The following is a 17562-nucleotide window of genomic DNA, read 5'->3' as shown; positions in this document are numbered from 1 at the left end:
TTGAATTCCTTTGAATCCTAATGTTTTCTTTTGGATCCTGGGCCATCTGGTGAATATGCTTGGATATATTAAGCTTAATATAAACAGGTTAGCTGGAAAGAATACTGACAAATAAACTACTAAGATCCTTCACAGCCTTTCATTTACTTTAAGTGATCCCGTTTCACAAACAAATCAATGACACTTTGTCTTGTCCTACAGATGTTTGCTGCAATAGATCAGTTACATCACGTCCAGAACCTTGCATCCCAGAATTTATTCTCAACAAAAATGAAAGACAGTTCTGACTTCTTAGAAACATGGGAATGGTGGTACTTTACATGGTGTAAACATTAAAATTCCTTGGGGGCATTTTCTTTTCTGCCACAACATCAATCACAGAAATGAAAACAAGATATACAGGACGTAGGCTGCTAGGCATTTTGTCTACGATGAGAATTAACCAGGTTCTGTCACCAAAACCAAAGTTGTATTTTTTTCATTAAGAAAAGCAACCTGAAAACTAAGCTGTCTATCTCAATGGCAAATTAAGGTGGTAGTGGTGGTGGGGGTAATGAAATGACTAGACATCTTAATATTCATAATGTTGTGGAAGACATGATTGAATCATGAAGGCATGCAATAGTTGGTACTGCCTCTATTCTAATTGATGTCTAACAGACAAGTTTTAAAACAAGTTTCAAAACCAGGGGAAAAATGAGCCAAGTCTTCTGAGTGGAGCCTTAGCAAAAGCCTTTGTATTTAACGAGTTGGTGATGCCAAGATTTTTTACACTTTGGGGGTGCCTGGAAAGGAGGGGAGAGATTAATTTGGCGGTGTTCTCTGTAGTAAGGAAGGGGCTGTGGGAGGCTGGCTAGGACTGCAAGATAACAGTGTGTATTTATCATATGTGCAATATCATAGTTGTCCTGTAGTTGGGTCTGAGTCACCCCTTCAATTCTAGGATGGCACAAGGGTGCCCCCTTGGGCCCTGGTGAGAAAATTTTCTTCACATGTTGTTCAATGCTCTGGATTCTTACATCAGTAACCTCAAAGCCAATTGCAAAATTTCAGTCAACTGAGGCCAGGCCTGTTACAATAGCTGCTGCATGCTCGATTTGCTAGCCATGATCATTAGCCATTGCCACTTCTCTGTCCGTGGGTTGTCCTGTGATGACTTGTGTGTTGCTGTGAGGCTGGAAGCAATGCCACCCATCCTTCTGAGGGCAGTAGCATCACCCAGAGTGAACTCGTTTCAGCAGCGCTTCCAGATGAAGAACAGACTTTGAAGAAGCAGTCACTGGAGACCTTATGCATGACCCCGACCCCTGGTCAGATACTGACAGCCCAGTGCATGGAAGCAGAACACTGACAGCTCGCGCCAGAGGACGGGCCCTTCTGGTCAGACAGCACTCAAAACGTGCCTGAGGAGGAGCTGCTTTCTCAAAGCAGAGGCAGCCAGGCTGACGTGACTAGAGTGGAGCCTGGGTGAGTTAATCCGTCAGGATCGTCCTCTGCTGAGGGGGCACAACGCCACATGAGAAAATAACAGCTGGGAACTTGGAATGTACAAGGTCGAGATCTAGGTAGCATATCTTAATCTGCAAGCACTCAAGGAACAAATTCAAGCCGGGAATTGCAATGTTTCAGGATTCTATGGGCAGAATATTGAATGGCCCAGGAAGCATCAAAAGATGATAGAAAGGCTATAGAGCCCTTGTTCCAAGAAGAGCTAGCCAACATGCCATCATTTCAGAAGCCAGCGTGTGTGAAAGAACCAATGATGCTGAAGGAAGAAGCTCAAGCTGCACTGAAAGCATTGGCCACAAACAGGGCTCCAGGAATTGATGGAAAACCAATGGAAATGTTTCCACGAGCTGATGAAGCACTGGAAGCACTCACTCATCTCCACTAGCAAATTTGGAAGACAGCTGCTTGCCCAGATGACAGGAAGAGAATCATATTTGTACCCCTTTCAAAGAAAAGTGACCCATAAATGCGTAAATGATGGAACAGAATCATTCATATCACACGCAGGGAAACTGTTGCTGATAATGCTCCAACCACAGTTGTAGCAGTGCATTGACAGAGAGCTGCCGGAGTTCAGACAGGATTCCGAAGCGGAGGTGAAGCAGGGACATCATTGCTGGTGTCAGATGGATTTTGACTGAAAGAAGAGAATACCAAAAAAGTAATTGTGTTTTACTGACTATGTCAAAGCATTAAATTATGTGTATCATAACAAATTATGAACTGCCTGTGAAGAATGGGAATTCCAGAACACATCATTGTGCTTCTGCAGAACCTGTGCAAAGGTCAACCAGCAGTTGAGTGAACAGAACACGGGAGTCGTGGTGCCTTAAAATCAGGAAAGGTGCATATCAGGGTTGTAGCCTCTGTATTCAAACTCTACGCTGAGCAAGTAATCCGAGAAGCTGGGTTTTATGAAGAAGAATACTGCATCAGGATTAGAGGAAGGCTTATTAACAACCCATGACATGCAGATAGTACAGCCTTGCTTGCTATAAACGAGGATGACTTGATACGATTGCTGATGAAGATCAAGGATTGTGCAGCCTTCAATGTGGATTACAATTCAATGTAAAGAAGATCAAAATCCTCACAACTGTTCCAGTAGCTAACATCACATAAATGGAGAAAAGATTGAAGTCGTCAGCGATTTTGCCTTGCTTGAATCCATGATCACTGCCCAAGGAAGCAGCCGTCAGGAGACCAAAGGAGACATTGCATTGGGCAAACCTGCTGCACAGGCCTCTTTAGAATGTTGAAAGCAGGGAGGTGACTCTGAGAAGGAATGTGCACCTGACCCAAGCCATGGTAATCTCCATCACCTCACACACATGTGAAAGTTGGACACTGAATAAGGAAGACTGAAGAAGAATGGATACATTTGGATTGTGGTGCTGGAGAAGAATATTCAAAGTACAACAGAAAGGACCGAGAAATCTTTCTAAAAGTTCAGCCAGGATGCACCTTAGAGGCAAGGATGGGTAGACTTCTTACATACTTTGGACATGTCAGGACATTTCAGGAGTGACTAGTCCCTGGAGAAGGATATCATGCTTTGAAAAGTCGAGGAGCAGTGAAAAAAAAAAAAAGGAAGGCCTTCAGTGAAATGGTCGGGCACGTGGCTGCACCAATGGACTCAAGGACAGGCACAATTGTGAGGATGGTGCAGGACCGGGCGGTGTTTTGTTGTATTGTCTATAGGGCTGCTATGGGGTGCAACTGATTGGATGGCACCTAATATTAGCTACGACAATAGTAGAGTCCATTAGAGCATTAAGGTGCTGGCCTGCTCCACATCTTCAATCGGATCATTTCATAGCTACTTTACCGACAGCTGGTCTTGTATTTTGACTCACTTGGCAAGAATAATCTTGGTTTTTAGCTAAGCCTTTCATTTTTGGTGTGGCTTAGCCACATAATACTGTTGCACAAATCTGTCGACAAGTAGTCATTGAGTTGATTCTACCTCACAGTGCCCAACGGCTCCTGTTATGTGAGCCAGAGAAGAAGCGTGCTCCCTAGGATTTCTGATGGCTTACGTTACAGAAGTAAATGACCAGGTTTTTTCTAAGGTGCCTTTGGGTGGGCATAGACATCCACCCAGACTTTTAAGTTAACACACGGGTGCTTGAACTGTTGCCAAAGTGCCTTCAAATTCCTTTCTCTCATTATCACCTTACTTATCCAGATGGCAGAAGCCGAGGACTGGAAGAACACAGTAGATGATCTAATTTACCCTATTATTTCTGTCAGTGAGGAGATGGAGACTCAGGTTAATGTTATCACAACAAGAAAATTACAAAATTTAAATCTAGAATCTGGTTCCTTGACATCTAGTTGGATTGAGTTTCCACAAGCCAGCATTTAAAACAACAAATTTGTGAATGAGACAGAATAGATCTTATTTCTATTTTATTGGTGACATTTTTGAAGATCATGGAGACTGAGTAATTTCACAAGGTTACATGTCTAACTAAGGGAAAAGCTAGGAAGAAACTCATTTGCTTTGACTCCCAGTTAGTATTTTTCAAACAGAAACACTTGGATTAAACCAAACTTAGTAACAGAAACACATGACTGTCACTAACTATTTAGTCAATTATCAACCAGGTCAAGTACTTTAGGCAATTATTCATTGTCAAGTACTTTCCTGGGCACAAGGATATTGTAGAACAGGGCAAACATCTGTGATCTGAAGAATTTTGTCACTAGTCTCCTAGGTATCCTCCAGCTTGTGATTCTCATCTTTTGTAATGGTTATATTTTATGTCAACTTGAACCTCTGTGAAAGTAGAAGTGGAGTCCAACTTATCAATCAGGTCACAACCGGATGATACCACCGTAGCCTGGGAGCCTCTCTGTATCCCTTCACTCTCCATGCTCGCTGGGACTCTGGGTCTGCCTTTAGGGGAGGCCACATGTGGTCGCCATCGCAGAGTTGTGGGCACCCTGATGTGTTCTCACAGATCTAGGATCCCTGCAGCTCTGCACCCATAGACCTGTGATCTAACTGCTTTCCACATTCACCTGTCTACATCATCAGCCTGCAGCTAGAGAGTTCTGGCTAGCATCAGATTCATAGACTTCAGTTTGACTGGGCCTGGACACCTTCTTGATATAAAGTTCTTTCTTATATATAATGAGTGTCACTGATTTTGTTCCTCTATACAACCCAGCCTAACACACCTCATTATATTCACGACCTTGTATAGTCCTCTCTCACACTGAATGGGGATAATGTAAATGATTGTGATGAAGTAAATTGATTGATTTGACCCTTGTATCCATAGCCTTTGCAACTCCCACCATATGACTAGTGTAGGCCATGCAAATTGAGTGTATGATTCTGTAACATAGGGTAGGTCAGTTTTACCATCTTGCAGAATGAACAATCTCAGAAGCTAAACCTTCTTGATCCAGGACACAGAGAGCTGTGCTACAAGAGAATTGGCAAGGGCGCAGCAGCAGCAGCACAAAGAGCCCTAGCACACCAGGATGCAGTGAGCTTCATGTCCCACAGAGTAAAGCTGAATGCCTTTGGGCAGGATGCTTGCTTGTGGAGTGGAATACCTTCAGGTACTTCATTGGCAGTGCTAGATTTGCTGTCCTATGGAGCTAGAGCTGAGCACTAGGGTTTATAGAGGTACAGCTGCTGTTGGGCAATTATAGGCATTTTAAAAGACCTTTGTAACATTGCTTGAGCAGGGCAAAGGCCAAAGGACTGCATGACTGAGAAGCTGAGGATCAGGTAGGCCTGCTAGTAGACATGGCTGGGAAGAGGTTGCTTTGATATGTGAACTGTGTCCAGCTCATTTCTGAAGAGAAAGATGCGGTTTACTTGACCTGTAAGACTCACAGACTTGGAAACCCAAGGAGACTGCTTTATTTTGTCCTATAGGATTGCTGGGAATCATAATCGACTCAATGGCGGTGATTTGGTTTTGGAGAGTTAATCTCCTCAATAAACCCCACAATTGTGAATATTATCTCTAAATTCTGTGTGCACATTGCAACAGATTACAGAATTCAGCAGAGAAAGAGTTTTGCTCTCTTTTATTTATTTATTTATTTTAAACATTTTATTAGAGGTTCATATAACTCTTATCATAATCCATACCTATACATACATCAATCGTATAAAGCACATCTGTACATTCTTTGCCCTAATCATTTTCTTTCTTTCTTTTTTTGCATTTTATTAGGGGCTCACACAACTCTTATCATAATCCATACCTATACATACATCAATTGTATAAAGCACATCCGTACATTCTTTGCCCTAATCATTTTCAAAGCATTTGCTCCCACTTAAGCCCTTTGCATCAGGTCCTCTTTTTTCCCCTCCCTCCCCGCTCCCTCCTCCCTCACAAGCCCTTGATAATTTATACATTATTATTTTGTCATATCTTGCCCTATCCAGAGTCTCCCTCCCCACCCCCCACTTCTCTGCCGTCCATTTTGCTCTCTTTTAATTCTGTTTTTTTTTCCTACCAGACTTTTGAAGCCCTTTCATATATAGAAAGAGATTGAATAAATATTAAAAGGATAGTTTTAAGTACCAATAAGTGTTATGGAGAAAATGAATGCAGACAATATGACAGAGGAATGGATAAGGATCCGTTTTACCAAAGAGGGAAAGGTCGGCCTCTCTGAGGAAGAGGGATGTGTGTTAAGACGTGACTGATTATAAACAGGCTGCACGGGAAGAAGTAGAAACAGCAGCAGCAGGTGCACAGGTCTTGAAGACTTTGTGAATGTTTGACATGTCTGGAGTGCGGTGACATGTCTGGAGTGTGGTGAGTTGGGAGGAAGTACGGAAGATCCGTGATACAGATCGGGTCAGTTCATGAAAATCTCTGCAGGTCATGAGAATCCACTGGAGGTTTTGGAAGCAGAAGTAAGACCAATGTGATTGACACTCTAGATCTTTTCAGTTCTGTGTGGGAGCTGTACAACAGTTAAGCAGGAATCTCCACCGGAAGACCAACTGGAGATTTTGCAGTTGTCTTATCAAGACTTTCTGTTTCCTGACCTATTATGGCAGCCATGAAGTGGCAATCATGTGCTGGGCTTGGGATCTCTTTTGACAACAGAGCTGACAAAGTGTGATGATGGGTTGTATATGGAATGTAAGGGAAAGTGGAGTCAAGGACAACTCATAACTACAAGACTCCTGGTTGAGAAACACACTCTTCGTTTAAATCCTGTGGTCTAAAAGAAGAAGAGTAATCACGGCTCTATCCATGTGAAATACATACTCTATGGGAAAATCCTTTTAAAGAGAACCATCATGCTGCAGAGCCAGGGGATTCTATACAAATGATTACTAATCTGTGTTCAGAAGAGCTGTTCTACCGAAGAGAGGCAGCAGGAGCTGGCATAAGACTGGCAGGAGGGATGAGCTCTTTGTTTAGAGGGAATCCTTGCTAGGAAAAAATCTTTATCAATTGCTGTAGGCAAAGTATTAGTACAGATGTACCGTATATACTCTAATATAAGTCAACCCAAGTATAAGCCAAGATACCTAATTATTACCTGGGAAACCAGAAAAACTGATTGACTCGAGTAAAAGCCTAGGGTGGAAAATGCAGAAGCTATTGGTGAGTTTCAATAATCAAAACAAATGAAAATAAAATTACTAAAAATTGAGACATCAGTGGGGTAATGTATTTAAATATTTATTTTAAATTGAAAACATAAATAAAAGGACAAGTCATTTAACATTAGTAAACCAGCACAGTAAGTGGAAAATAGGTTCAACAAAAACAACATGGTATCAACAAGGATACCTTAAGAGGACTATTCCCTGAGCTCAATCAGCAACCAAGCTAAAATGTAAAGAGTTAAAATCCTTCAAAACTGGATTCCTCATCATCATCCATATCCCAATGCAGACCTTCAGCTGGTGTGAGGTCATCATAGACGCTGTCCTCACTGAGATCACCATCATCACCATCTCTGCTGTCATTTTCATACAAAGTGCAGTCTTCACTGCCATCTGTAGCATTACTAATACTACATTTCTGGAAGGCACGTCGCACCATGTCTTCTGGAATGTCTTCTCATGCATCTCGAACCCACTTTGCTATTAATTCTATGTCGGGTTTCATGAAATGTCCTCCTTTTGTTAGTCGGGCTTGACCAGATAACATCCATTCATGCCACATCCTTCGCACGTGATCTTTAAAAGGCTTATTCAAAGATACACGTCATAGGACGGCTCTGATTGGTTAGATGTGAGTAAACAAACATTCAAAGCCCTGCAGTGTCAGCGGGGCTTTGAATGAACACAAGAGAAATGGCAATCACCCACGAGATAGCGGGCGCTTGTCTCGTTACCTGGTGGGGTGGGGGGGGGCGCGCGAGATGTTAACCTTGCTAAGGTACCACTGACCCGTGCATAAGCCAAACCTTAGTTTTTCACACGGCTTATACACGAGTATATACGGTACATTGCCCCCGAAGGTGATAGACTAGTGAAGTTCAACACTAAGGCTTCATGCTTTAAAGGAGGAAATCATTCTCAGAGTGACAAATTTCTTTCCTTCAAAGAAAGTAATATGCTGGGCTTTATCATGATGGAGGGGTCCTTTTCCCCAGAGTTTCTGTGTTTTATGGAAACTTATATTTAAAATTTTCAGTTATAGCTACCACTTCATTAACACAACACTGAAAAAGCAACCTATTGTCCAAGTGTTACAGTCCTGCAACCTAGGAAATAGAACTTTTTAAATATTAAAATCAAGAGAAACTTTTCATTATAATATAATCAAGTCTGACAAAGAACTATTATAATCAAGTACTTATTTTTAATGCCTGCATTTATTTCTAAGCAGGACATGTGGTGCTTTGGAAACAGAAAGGCACATCAATGTGCCTTGCTTGTGTTTGGGAAAGGATCAAGCATTCCATTGCCCTCAATCCTATGAGGCAAGGCCAGCCCTTGTCCCTGTGGCCATGATGCGAATGTCCGATGCTGCGCCAGCTTTTCTTTCCCTCATGCACACACAGCAGCCCCGACTGAACATACAGTTAAGTGCATTTTCTAAAACAAAATGAAAATTCATGCCAACATCAAACAGATGTGAATGAAGAGAAGAGAGTAGTTTAAAAATACTTCTGTCGCCATCAGCAATCATTTTGTCCCAGGAACGGCACTTGGCTACTGGTGTAGAATATGAATACGGCTAGTCTGGAGACTCTGCCTGTTGGAACACTGACAAGTTTCCCGCTTTCAGACCAGGGGGTTGTTTAATGAAGACTGATTTTACTTTCTTAACTCTCTTTCAAAAAAAGCTTCAAATGACAACAGAAAATAGCTTATATGTATCAGAAAATGATTTTGTCCCCTGCATTCATATGTGCATATATATGCATATATTCATACAGCCACCACCAAAATTGTCTATACTAAATATTATAGACATTTTTATACAAGATATTTTCAAAGCAAAATATGCATGTTTTGAAAAACATGAATAGAATTATTTTAAAACCAGAAAGGAACTCCGCTGTTGTTTTTATTGAGAAATTTCCCCTTCAACCACATTGAGCCGGATACTTTGTTGTTAGGTATCATTAAGTCAGTTCCTCCTCCTAGCAACCTTATGCCCAACAGAACGAAACATCGGCCAGGTTTGTGCCCCCTTTCACAATTTTTCTGAAGTTTGAGCCCATGGTTGCAGCCATTCCATCCATTCATCTCCCTGAAAGTCTTTAGCCTTTCCACTGCCCCTCTGCTTTTCCAAGCATGATGCCCTCCTCCAGGACTTGTCTCCCGTGACAACATGTCCAAAATAGGTGAGATGAAGTCTTGCCATCCTAGCCTTTAAAGAGCATTCCGGCTCTCGTGCTTCCAAGACAGATGTATTTGTTCTTTTAGCTGTCTTTGGTACTTTGAGTCGTCTTCTCCAGCACCGCCATTCAAATGCATCTATTCTCCTTTGATCTTCCTTATTCAGTGTCCAACTTTCCCATGCAGATGAGTGATTGAAAATAAAATGAAGATCAGGCCCCACCTACATCCTCAGCACTTTAAAGATGTTCTGGGTAGTGATTTTCCCAATGCACAGCACCTTTTGATTTCTGCTTCCATCGGCATCGACTGTTGATCCTACAAAGAGGAAGTCCTCGACAACGTCAATCTTTTTTCCATTTTCCAGAATGTTACCAATATATTCCAGTTGTGAGAATTTTTGTTTCCTTTACATGAAATTGTAGCCCATACTGAAGGCTGCAACCCCTGTTATTCATAAGCTTATCGCTTAGGTAATTAGAATGTGTATTTCTTTTATAAGGTCATATTTTATTGAAACATCTCATTAGCTAGCTAGAAAATTTAGAAAACATAAATTTCCTCCATGACATTGATTGCTTATGACAATGATTTGATAATTTAAGGTTCTAATGAGATAGGATAAGCAGAAATGAACTTTCCAAGTACAAAATGTTTATGAATAGGGTCCTCATTTTAAGAGCAGTTCAATCCAAATGAAATGTCAAGCATAACAATACAAATATCAAGGTGTAGAACACAGAAACAGAGCAGTTAATACCACTCTTGGAAAAAAAGTGATATTAAGAGCAGATTGGAAACAGAACGTCTGGCACCTCATATTAACTATGAATGACATTGGGCAATATCTCTCTAAGTTGCATGTAGAACAAAAAATATGCAACAGAAAAGCAAGTATAGTTTTTGTACAGTGCTGCCCTGTTGGCTCTACCTCATAGTGACTGTATGTATAACAGAACAAAACATTATCCCGCCCTGCACTATCCTCCCAGCCATTGCTACAGTTGAGCCCATTGTTTCAGTCACTGTGTCAGTCTATCTTTTAAGGATCTTCCTCTTTATCGCTGACACTCTAACAAATATGGCATCTTTCTCCAGTGACTGGTTCTTAAAAACAAATCCAGAGTGTGTGAGATGAAGTCTCATCATTCTATATTATGTGGTAAATTCTAGCTTTACTCCTTCAAAGAGAGAGATGTTTATTCTTAGCAGTAAATATTCTGCATCAACCCTATCATTCAAATGCATATATCCTTCTCCAGTCTTCCTTCCTTATCGGTTGTCTGGTATTCCTTATTCATTGTCCAGTTTTCACATGTTTGTGAAGTGATTGAAAATCCCATGGTTTGGGATCTGGTGCACCTTCGTCCTCGAAGCAACTTTAAAGGTTAAATGATTTGGGGGTTTGCTGCTGATTTTCTCTAAGCAACATGTTTCGTTTCTGGCTGCTCCTTGCGTGGGCATTAGCTGTGAATCCACATAATATGAAGTCTTTTACACTTTCGGTCTTGTCTCTCTAGCTCATGAGCTTGCTCATCCATCCAGGTATGTCCTCATATTCTCTATATTTCGTTTTCCTCATTAAGTGGTGCAAGACCTCCTCCCTTTCAGCAAGCTAAGAGGTGTCATTTGCATAGCCCAGGCTGCTACTGAGTTTTCCTCTAACCTCGATAACATATTTTTCTTCTGAGACTGCAGTTTCTCAGATTATTTGCTCAGCATAGAAGTTGAATAAGTATGCTGAAAGGATCCAAATCTGATGCACACTTTCTCTGAACTTAAACTAGTAGTATCTTAAGTTTAAATGCCTCTTGTTAAGCACATGGCTATCCTATCACTGAGAGCATTGTCAGTATTTCAAAATATTCTCTTTTTTTTGACAATTTATATGATGTCATTGTTCTTGAATTTGTCATTTCATATAATATTCAAAACAAGTACCAATCTATTTTAGCTAACATCTAGGATAAGGATCTACGTGCATTCCATTTAATTTGGACAACTTCTAAATATCCTAGATTTACACTTTTATATTCCACACTCCAATTATAAATAAATGTTTTTAGCTTTTGCCGCTCAGTTTGGGTGGTGGCCCTTAACCAATGAAGGTGTCAGAAGCTTTACTCCACCCATATTATTAAGGTCAACTCTGTTCTGAGCGGGTAGCTCTTCCTCAGTCATATTTTGAGTGCCTTCCATCCTACAGGCTCATCTTTAAGCACTAATTTAGGTGATTTTCTGCTGCAATTCATGAGGTTTTCACTGATCAGGTATTTCAGAAGTCGGGCTGTGTTTCCTAGTCTGTCTCAGTCTGGAAGCTCCACTAGAACATGTCTATCAGGAGTGGCCTGTTGGTATTTGAAATATTGGTGGCACAGTTTTCAGATCACAGCAGCATATAGATCACCTCAGCATGAGAAACTGACAGATGAGTCATAGTAAAGCCAGTATTCTCATGGAATTTTAGAAAACATTTTGACCATTTTATTGCAAAACAAAAAATAGTTTGCTTATTTGTATCAAATAACTATATTTATACCATTCTATTACATGAAAAGAAACATTAATGTAGACATAAAGAACATAAACTATAAAGTAAAAAGTACATGTGTTATATTAAAATTAAAATCTTTGGTACATAGGCAGTTTTTTAAATAAAAAAAACAATCAACCAGGAAAAAAATTTGCTAAAATGAAAAGATTTTTAGTCAAAATACATAAAAAACATCTGAAATGCAATTGGTGAGAAAAGTCTTAAAACTCTATTTTTAAAAGTTTATCTCTAGAAAGGTTGTAAGGTTTTGTGACCGTTCTTGTGTGAACAAATAAACACACACACACACACACACACACACACTCTCTGAGAAGATTCCTGGGTCAGAAATGTGACCCAACATTTTGTTAAATTTGTCTTATGTCTATTCAGAGAGAGAGAGAGAGAGAGAGAGAGAGAGAGAGAGAGAGAGAGAGAGAGAGAGAGAGAGAGAGAGAGACTGGGTAGATTAGAGAAACAAAATTCATAGACACTCATTTTATAAGAGTTTTATAACAAGGGTAAGTGTATAGTACAACCCAGTACTGTCCAAGCCCATAAGTGCAACATTAGCCCATATGTCCAACACCAATCTACAATGTCCTCCTCCATTTCAGAAAACACACACAATGACACCTACTGCAGGAGGAAAGCCCAGTCAGTGAGTGTGTAAGCATCTCAGCGCTGGCAGGGGTCTCCACGCTGCTCCAGCACCCAGGGCTGCACCGGGGTAGGACCATGTGGCTTCTTCTCCTTGGGATGTCTCGCAAGAAGTGAGCCTTCCCAGCTAAGGGAGCCGCACACTGGTCAGATCATCAGAGAACAAAGACAAGAAAGGGGGGACTTGCCGAGCCATTTATCTCTCCGCCCTTCCATGAAGCCCACATGTGTTCATTGGCCAGGTTGGCACAATAAAGCTTAACTATCACAGTGTGTGTCCTTATTCATTCACACAATAAAGAGAGGGTGGAAAGTTACCAAAGGGGTTTCACCGTTCACATAGCGTTTCATTTCTTAAGATAAGTTTAAGAAATTATGGGGAAATGACATCCAGTTGTCTGTCAGTTTGTCGTACTGTGGTGGCTTGTCGTACTGTGGTCGTACTGTTGCGGCGATGCAGGAAGCTATGTCACTAGGATTTCAAACGCCAGGAGGGTCACCCAGTGTGAACTAGTTTCAGCAGTTTCAGACTAACAACAGACAAAGGACTTGGCTCCCCATTTCGGAGGAAGAAGCCGCTGAAAAGCTGATGCATGGCATGGAGCATTTTCACATACTGAAAGCTAAACAAAGGAAACAGAACTTTGTCAGGTACTGCCGGCAGATGGGCCCCTCATGTCCGAGGGCACTCAAAATGTGACTGAGGAGGCGATGACATGCTTGGTAAAGTTTAGTGGCGAAAAAGAGGAAGGCCTTTAACGAGATGGATTGACACAGTGGCTGCAACAATGGGCTCAGGCGCAGCAATACTTCTTAGGATGGCGTAGGACCGTGCGCTGTTCAGTTCTATTGTGCCAGGGTCTCTACCAGTTCGGAGCTGACTCGATGGCACCTAACAGCAACCAAGTTGATGTGGTTCTTATAATTTTAAAATTATTCCCTATACTTTAATAAGTGTTTGGAATTTTTTATAATTGTTGCTAAAGGTATTATAAAACTGTCATTTTAACTTAAAAATGTTTCATATGCATGCAGTACATTTTGTCCTGAAATTAAAATATGCTTGGAAATGAAAAGAGTTTTCTCAAAAAGCTGAGAATGCATTCTGTTATTACCCCTCCTGTGGAGTGGGAAGAAAATATAGATGTACATGTATTTATAGTTATATATTTGTATTCATATCCAACACATTTATCACCTAATCCTATCTTTTTAATTATCTTGTTATCTGATATCTCCTAAGTAGTAAAAAAAAGTCTAGTGTTTTATTTTGCTCATTAACAATTTATGTCTGGAAAGGAATGAAGACTGAGGTTCAAGATAAGGATAATGCTGGCTGTGAAGTTCAAGTTGTGGATCAGCTTGTCTGGGTCATGATTTTCTGCATTTTGGCAGTTATGTAATGATGTAGTTTTGTAATGTGATGTGATCAGGCTCCACCTCCAAAAATCTGGTTTTCACATAATGAGCTGGACTTTGAAATATAACCATGTCAAAATCAACTCAACAGCACCTAACAACAACAGTATGATCTAAAATTCATATAGTCTTCATAGCATTGAACCCTAAGTGAGGATTCCTAGGTCAGAAATGTGACCCAGTATTTTGATGAATTTGTCTTCTAGCTACTGTTTGACTTATTGTTGCTAATAGAAAGTGACCATTGTTTTGATAAAAAATATATGAGAAAAAGCTAACAAATAATCACCCATGGGGGCTTTTAAAATTTTAGTTTTAATTTTTCTTTTGTTTCATTTCACATGAACTGGCAATGCAAGAATTCTTCTATTAAATTGTCATTCTGTGATGCTCACCTTCCCAACACAACCGCTGATGACAAAACAAATGTGGTGAAGAAAGCTGATGGTGCCCAGCTATCAAAAGATATAGTATCTGGGGTCTAAAAGCTTGAAGGTAAACAAGCAGCCATCTAGCTGAGAAGCAACAAAGACCACATGGAAGAAGCACACCATCCTGAGTGATCATGAGGTGCCAAAGGGATCAATTATCAGGCATCAATGAACAAAATATCATATCGTTGTGTGCTCACCTACCTCATATGATCTCTGAAGACAAATGGGTGCATAAGCAAATGTGGCGAAGAAAGCTGATGGTGCCCAGCTATCAAAATATATAGCATCTGGGATCTTAAAGGTTTGAAGGTAAACAAGCAGCCATCTAGCTCAGAAGCAACAAAGCCCCACATGGAAGAAGCACACCAGCCTGAGTGATCGCTACGTGTCAAAGGGATGAGGTATCAGGTATCAGGCATCATCAGAACAAAAAATGATATCATAGTGAATGACGTGGGGTGCAGAGTGGAAACTCAAAGCCCATTTGTAGGCCACTGGACATCCCCTTACAGAGGGGTCTTGGGGAGGAGACAAGCCAGTCAAGGTGCAATGTAGCAACTTTGAAACATACAACTTTCCTCTAGTTCCTAAATGCTTCCTCCCCCCCGCTCACTATCATGATCTTAATTCTACCTTACAAATCTGGCTAGACCAGAGGATGTACACTGGTGCAGATAGGAACTGGAAACACAGGGAATCCAGGGTGGATGAGCCCTTCAGGACAAGTGGCATGAGTGGCAATACTGGGAGGGTAGAGGAAGGGTGGTTTGGAAAGCGGGGAACTGATTACAAGGATCTACATGTGACCTCCTCCCTGGGGGATGGACAACGGAAAAGTGGGTGAAGGGAGATGTCGGACAGGGCAAGATATGACAAAATGATAATTTATAAATTATCAAGGGTTCATGAGGGTGGGGGAAGCAGGGAGGGAGGGGAAAAATGAGGAGCTGGTGCCAGGGGCTTAAGTGGAGAGCAAATGTTTTGAAAATCATGAGGGCAATGAATGTGCAAATGTGTTTTAAACAATTGATGTATGTATGGATTGCTTTAAGAGTTGTATGAGCTCCTAATAAAATGATTAAAATTATACAAAAAGAATGTCTGGTTTTTAGAAAAATAAAATGAAAAACATATTCATTTAAATTATCTAGACAACTCGCATAATATGGCTTCATCACTTCATTTAAAATTATATTGAGAAGTTTCATAGAGTTTTCAGCATCACTTAGATGTCAGGAATTTTTTAAATTACTGATTTATATTTTTGTTTTATGTGTAAAACAATAAAACCTGATGCTTTGGGTACTTCAAATGACTCTCCCTGGTGAATTATGTGTCTGATGGAAATTAAGTTTCATAAAACCTTAGGAGACTTCCAGAAGAATGAAGAAATCTGTGTTGGAAGAAATGCAGCCAGAATTCCCTGAAGCAAAGATGGTGAGACCTTATCTTTCATACTGTGGGCATATTAGCAAGGAAGACAAGCCCCTGGAGAACAAACATCATACTTGGTAAAGTAGAAGATCATCCAAAAAGAGGAAAACCCTCAAGGAGATGAACTGAAACAGGGACTGCAGTAATGGGCTCAAAAGATAGCCATGGGCTTAAACAGAGCAGGCTGGAGAGGGTTTCATTCTGTTGTCTATAGAGTTGTTACGAGTTTGAACTGACTCGATGGTACTTAACAATGACCAACTATGCATATATATGTAGGTGCCATGATATCCTGAAGTATGCAGTGTGATCTAGGAAAAAAATGATGTTTCAAAAGTGTTTTATATATTAACTTTTTAACATTTGAGAAACTGAGCTGCCAGAGGTTCAGGCCAGATTCAGAACAGGACGTGGAACCAAGAGGATCGTTGCTGACATTAGATGGATCTTGGCTAAAAGCAGAGAATACCAGAAAGATATGTACTTAGACTTTATTGACTATGCACATGAATTTCACTGTGTCAAGAGATCGAAGGACACATTGCATTGAGGAAATCTTCTGCACCAGACCACTTGAAGATGTTGACAATAAAGGATGCTACTTCGGGGACTCCTGTGCATGTGAAAGTTGGAACCAACTTGAAGGCACTTACGACAACATTTAGATCTTCTTATGACTTAAATTTCAGGTCCTGTGTTGTTTTAGTAGTGTAATTTTCATTTAGATCATTGTTAATTTTCTATTTTTCTGATGACTTTTCCAATCTTCTCACCTAAAGTATTTGCCTTTCTTACACTGAGAACAATTCTAAGAGCTGTTTTGTTTTCCAGTCCTGACAGTACTGACATCTGGCTCATTTCAGAGTTGGCGTTTCCTGACTGTCTTTTTCAATGGGCATTAGTCACATTTTCCTGTCTCTGTGTGCTGCGAAATTTCAGATTGCATCATGGATATCGTGACTATTATGTGCCATAGTCTCCTGGTTCTGTCCTATTGCTTGTGTTGCATTTTTGTGTTAGTGAGCCATTTTTGCGGTAGTGAGCATCTGACTTAGTCTTAATTGCGCACTCTCTTGCATATAGATGTTGACAGCTCGTCTATTTAATTGTACGTTGCTTTCGGTTTGCCCCATGAATGTGCGCTGTGAGGACCAGTCTGAGACATAAACATAGAAGCCCCATTTTCTTGTTGCTCTAGCTTTTCCATGGTGAAGTCTCCTTTCACGCTCCTGCAGCCCTGTTGCTTGGAGGCTCCTTTGCCTGGTTCCAGGAAGATAAGGCATTCTGGATGCGTTTTCACTTCCTAGTGCTAGATGCACCATCCTAGGGCTGCCCTTGGGATGAGTTACAAGTGTGGAGAGCTCATTCCATGGAGGCTACTTGCTCATTGGCATTATGAAGGAACCTTCCGGAGTCCTGTACTAGTTGCTTTAAAAATTATTTTTATTTGTATTATTTTACTCAGAATTTATGGCTCTTATTTATTGAAGTCTTTTTTTTTTAGAATTGCACTCTCCTATAGCAGAATTAGAAACCTATTCAATTTAACGAAATGAGATGAAGTCAGTGCAATTTCAAGGCTTCAGATACATGTATCTTTGGCATGAGATATTTCCTAAAAGATCCCTCTAGAAGTAAAAAAGATTAATGAATACTTAGAATGCTATCGTCATTATAATGTTCAAAATTATGTTTCAAATTTAGGGAGGCATTTTTCAAGTCATTCTATGAAAGCAAATTAGCACATTTATGCACTTTCCTCCTCAACACTTGATTTT

Source organism: Tenrec ecaudatus, chromosome 7 (assembly GCF_050624435.1).
Source record: "Tenrec ecaudatus isolate mTenEca1 chromosome 7, mTenEca1.hap1, whole genome shotgun sequence".
Taxonomy (NCBI): Eukaryota; Metazoa; Chordata; class Mammalia; order Afrosoricida; family Tenrecidae; genus Tenrec; species Tenrec ecaudatus.
This window is presented reverse-complemented; position numbering follows the sequence as displayed.